Here is a 6,166-nt window from a genome sequence, read left to right as displayed (position 1 = left end):
TCAGTTGATGTAGTCAGTTCTGGAGTGACAATTGCAGACTAGTAGCAATCAAATGTTGAGGATTGCAAAGTAGTGTTGACATAAGAGCAAGAGGCTCAGTAGAAAAGTTAGCAATAATGCAGATTCCCAGTGGACAATGTAGAGGCTAGTGGCGGTTAGATGCTCAAGAGACAAATGCAACATAATGACATAGTTGATTCAATATTTTGGATGCTTCTCAGTTGCAGTAGTTGTAGTAGCAACAACAGTTGAGAGGAAGTTGAGTTGCAGTGTAGATGTAGAATTGGAAGTAATATAGGATATACATTTAAGTGTTAGCAATAGCACAGATGCAACAACATGGTTCAACTACAGTCAATGGAAAATGAATCAGATTTAGTGCAGTGGTTGATGGACAGTGACTATGGGAACAACACAGTGACTTAGGGAACAATGCAGTGACTGAGGGAGAAACATTGTGACTGAGGGAGAAGCGTAGTCATTTCCAGTAGAGTTTCCCGTCAGACATCAGTAGTGTATATGGGAGGATGATGCAGAAACAGGTTGTTGTAGTCATTCAACATTAGAGCACATCCTCGCTGAGAGGGAATGTTAGTTTTTGTAGCATCAGATGGTGTTCTAGTCTCGAGACCTAGTGGAGAGGCTAAAACATAGGAGTTATCCAAAACCCATAAATCATTTATGGAAATTCCACCTAGAGATAACTCAATTAAAATAATTAAATTAATTGACCATAACTAAAAATTTCTTAAGTCTAACTTAGGAAAATCAATTAATTAATAGGAATTAATTGAGAAAGGTGAGAATTCTCTAGAAACTAACACAGATCAACTTGGAGATGATATAAACCATTGCTTAAGTTTTAATTGTGGTCATTGGAATCCCAACTGGAGGTTATAAGAAGAGGCCGATGGGTAGATGGAGAAACACACTAGTGCAGATACTCAATGATCTTGGCACTTTGATTTTCCAATGCAAGTGATTCAGTAGGAGAAATCAAGCCAGTGATTTAGTAGCAAGTGTCAGAGGGCCAGAGACAGTGAGTCTGGAGGAATATTTCCAGTTCCAGAGACTCAACAACAGAAGGGTCACAATTCCTAGAGAAGTTGAGAAGAGCCTGCATAGATAGCTTCAGAGGTAGATCGATTTTGTTGAGAGGAAGGGTGATTCAATTGTAGTTGGTCCAAAAATATCTAGGAGGCCAAGCAAGTCACTTCTAGAGGTAGACTCAGATAGGATGCCATCTTTCCAGTAGTTCCAGGGCATAACAAGTAGAGCCTGCATAAGCACTATGTAGAGGCTCACGCAGAGGTTGTACGACTAGCTAGATTTGCTAGTTGTCGGAGCTAGGTCAGGAGTGGTGTTGAGGTATTTGTTTCACAGATATTTTAGCTAGATTATTTCACTGATTGGATAGCCATTTGGGCATCCAAAGACTGTACTTAAAATTTATCACTGCTGCATAATAATAAAACCCTCAACTATTGCATTGGTTTTCCTGCATTGGGTTTTTCCGGGGAAATTTGTCCAAAAATAATGGTGTTATAATTTGTGTGTGCTAGTATTTCTCAGTTTTCAACGCTTTTATTTTCCACAATATTTTATTTATGAATATTTGAGTGTGATAACTCGTTGTTTCCATAACAATAAACTACATAATTAATTTTACAGTTAGAAGAAATAATTCCAGTTGTTGCAATATAAATTTCATTGAAATTTTCTCACATATTAAGGTTTAAAGATATTATTTGAACTCACTTGGATTAAGGCTACTAAGAGTTTGATTCCTGCTGAAGTTACAAGTCCTAAGCATAGTCCCATGCTTAATGTAACAAGCTTGTGGCCAACTAAGAGATGTCTTTTTTTCTTCGGGGGTTCATCACCTTGTCCATGTCCATGTCTTCTTGATCTTGAAAATTTCTAGGTATGGGCCCTGTCATGAAATTAAGAAACTCCAATGGGAATGGAGAAATAAGGAGTGAATAGTGCCAGGACATCCAAACTTATGGCATAATTGTTAACATCCACGAATCAGAGATTGACAAGCAGAAGAGCATTGTCATTAATATACAAGGGATTCACCTCAAGCTTCTTGGTGGAAATTGATGAGAAAAACTTGAGAATCAAAGTTGGCAAGGAGATGAGTAAGAAATGCTCATTAACTAACTCCTTGTAATTGAAAATAATGCTTGGCTTTGCGAAGGAGGGGAGATCTTGTATGAGCCATCTTTCGACTGCACATGTAGTTGAATATTCAATTAACCATTAATGAATGGGAGACCTTACTTATGGAACTTTAAAGGAAGAACCATGATCTATTTTGATAGAAAATATGTAGAAATTTGATATAAATTGCAACTGCTCAAGATTTCAAACTAAAAAACAAAAGACATAATTCCACTCTACTAGTATGTAGAATGGAAATCACAATTTAGAGCAACATGCATAGACATGCAACAAGTAAAACCACAAGTACACGGTGATTTCTAAGGGAACCCAACTGGGAAAAACCCCTCAAGCCTCTTTGCATTAATCAGTTGAATAGAGAAATTATTAAAATTGTTACTCAAGCTCTGAGCACAACCTACAAAAGAATAATTGTTCTCTCCACTGAATGAGAAACTCTAGCCAACACTTAGCCAATTATCTGCTCATCTAGCCTCCTATTTCTTTGCACAATTCTTGAGGAAATTAGCTCCTAAAAGATAGGAATTTCCTCCTATTTTCTTGTGCAATTCCCAAGGATTGATATCCTAACTTCATGCAACAAATGTGTTAGCGTTTGAATTTGGCCTCAGGCTGAAAAAGACAAAATCCAAGGCAACATCAAACCACTTAGCCTTGTAGCTAGCCCTATGGGGACAGGAGAGGGCTCTCTCCGGGTCTATCTCGGCTAAAGGTTTTCAAAGGGCTGAGATAACCAATAAAGAACACTGATTTTAGGCTAGTAAACTGATAAGGAAAGTTTGATTTTAAATTTTTAGGGTTTTGTTGGAAAACTGAGCACGACAATTTTGGGTGCGGGGATGAGACACAGTTTTTGCAGAGGTCTTTTTGGGGAAAGCTAGGAGATTGTCTTGATGCCTTTAAAATAAGTGAATGGATAGATATGACCGGTGAGGAGCTAAGGAGAGAAAGAAACCATCGAGAGTTCTCCTTAAACAGATGAAAACATAGATATTAAGCAAACTTAAAGGCAGAGCATAGAAACCATGAATTCTACCTTAACACTTCATTTACTTAATTTGCAGAAGAGATGAGTGGGAAAATGATACACATAAAAAACTTACAAGTACATGAGAGAAACACACCATCAACACAAATCACCACAGGAATCCCAAATAGTGCTGCAAAACCCTGGTCCTTCCTTTGCCAAAATTGCAGAGATACAAAGAGTAATACAGTCTAAGCTTATCCCTCAAGAGTCCAACCATGAAAATGACTAAGAAAGTACATAATATAGGCAAGCTAACACATCTCCTTGCCTCTAGGGGTCGAGCTCATCATCCTAGGAGCTATTTCAACCAATTCTAAACTGAGCACTACAATCTAGGCAATCAAAAGAACTTGCCTCTATAAGCTAGGAAACCCATTCATTCATTAAATTTTTGCCATTTTATGAATGAATCTTCTAGAATAGGTAAAAAGTGTCATGTCATCATGAAAATTACATTAATTACATCAAGGAGGGTGAAATATCCCACCAAAAGTCAAAACTGGTCAAATGTTGCGTTTTCCTGCGCTGATGATGAAAAATAGAGAAAATGTCCTGATGCGTAGTGCGCCATTTCTCAACGCGTAGCACGCCTTTGAGCCCACTTTTGGGGCACTTCCTAGCATCCAAATGAGGCACAAGTGGGCTTGTTGGAAAGGTCTGGATGTCTCCTCTCTAGCCCAAGTGGAATTTCTCAATTTGGTGGCCATTTTCCCCTCCAAAAATGCAATCTCCCAAGACTGCTTCCTGTGTGTCCAAAAAGTGGCAGAAGGTCATTTTTTTTCTTGTTTTTTGACCTTTTGGGGGCCCAAATCTTCATGAAATGTCTTGGCAGTGGCTAAGCAAGTGTAATTTGTCATGACAAATCCAAAAATGTTGAGTTTTTTTGAAATGGATCTCCCCAACTTCAGGGTAGCGCGCGGCGCGCTACGCATTGAGGGCAAAAACCTGTTTTTAGCAAAAAAAATTCAAAATTGACCGAAATTGCTCCAAATTTTCTGATTTTTGAGCTGGGGGTGTATCATTGAGCACCATGCTCCTTCAAGGTGGCTTCAGCCAAAATCTGAAGTGGATCGGGCATTTTTCTCCGTTTTAGTACCTTGGCCAAGCATGCTTTGAGTACCTTCATTTTCGCTTTGCACACAAGCATGCAGGCCCAATAATAATTCTTCATGTGGCGGAGCATATCTTTGTCCCTGTTTGCCTTGGCTATCAACTTTTCTAAATGAGTGTTCACCTGAATGAGCATAGACCCTTGCTCAATATGTGTCAAATCACCGGGTCTCTTGCGAGCCAAGTTCCGGTCTTCTCGGATCCTCCGCAACTCATCAAGAGTGTGTTCATCCTCTAACTGCTTGTTGCGCTGCTCTAAGTATGCGATTGTCCAATTTTCCATTTCCAACTTTTGCTGCAACAAGTGATTTTCAGCCTTTAGTTGCTGAATGATCTCCTTTGGCTCCGAGCTAGGAGAACTGATGTCAAGGTCAATAATATCTATGTTCGGATCACCTGATGGCCCGTCATCAATCATGGGCTATTTGCCTCTTTCCTGTACCTGTGCTGCTGTCGAAAGTGAGGCCCCTTCCACCTAATGTGGAGATAACACTCGTTGTGCTGATGAAGAAGGCGAGACCCCTTCCACCTGGTGTGGAGATAATACTCGCTGTGCAGATGCAAATAAGGCCCTGTGGCCTCTCTGATATGTAACACATGCTGGAGTGCTGACATGCTCGGGCTCTGGAATGTGAAACTGCTGTGAAGGCCCTCCCTCATCATGGACAATCTCAGGAGATGGCTGTGGCACCATGAAGAAGTCGCAAGAAATGAAATCTTCCCAAGCAATACCCTGTTGTGCCAACTGATGCATCACTATGATCTCGATCAGTGCATAATGATATATACTTTTGTGTTGCTGTGCGGGGTTCTTCCTTTGCACTACGGGCACCATCTTCTCTATATTTCGACACATGAAAAATGGGATGTTCATCATTCGTACCCGGGTGAAATGCATCAACAAACGGATATGGTACGAATATAAACGTGAAAATCTGCCCTCACAAGTGAAATAGCGCATAATGAGCCTCATCAAGGGTGCATACTCATCCCTTAGGAATCTGAAAGGAAAAACAACAGTAAGGTGCCTCATGCATCCGGGTTTGATGTATGGTTGATAATGAAATCTGTCCAGCTGCTGGCGCTTGTTCCACTCCTCCCCAACATTTGGTATCCCGGTGGCTTGAGTAACAATTTCAGGTGATAGGGTGAAATCCACTCCTGCAAGGTTCACATGACCATTGTGTAAATGTAGGACAAACAAGCGGACTAGTTCTCTGTGGTGTTGAATTTGTGAGATCCTCTCACAATATCCAAAGCATGATTGATACTGAAAACATGCCATTGCAAGTGGACAAGCTTGCAATTGAGCCAAAGAAGTGGGCTCCTCCCTGACATGCCGACCACCTTTACCACCCTTGTGATGCCTCCTTGGCACTTCTACCTCTGGTGTTGAATCACTATCATAACTCTGCTGATAATCTGATTCGGTTTCTGACATGGTTTTGAAGGCAAGATGGCTGAAAAGTAATGCTGACTTTGCACTCAATTAACTGTTGTTTGACTTTTTCAAATGTTGTCACCAAGGGGACATAAATACAAGGGGATTGTTAGGGAAAGGGGAACATGAGGGAATTAGGGAGAATAAACAAAAATAAGGAATTTAGGGAAAGCAACATGGGAAATTATAATATTGTGGGACTTTAAGGTGGAAATGGGGTTTGGGAATTTAGTAAGTTTTAGGGATTTTAGAGAGGAAAATTATGAAATTTTATGGGAAACTTTGAAGGAGAATGTTGATGGAAATAAGGGAAAAGAGGGATTACAAATGGGCAACCTTGGACAGCAAAAAATTTTTTTGAAACCCTAGCACCATTAAGACTTTAAATCTTCCACAGC

This window comes from Pinus tabuliformis, chromosome 7 (assembly GCF_031772625.1).
Source record: "Pinus tabuliformis cultivar Carrire ecotype Pingquan chromosome 7, CPIR1, whole genome shotgun sequence".
Lineage (NCBI taxonomy): Eukaryota > Viridiplantae > Streptophyta > Pinopsida > Pinales > Pinaceae > Pinus > Pinus tabuliformis.
The sequence above is the reverse complement of the archived record's forward strand: the minus strand, read 5'-3'. Positions refer to the sequence as shown.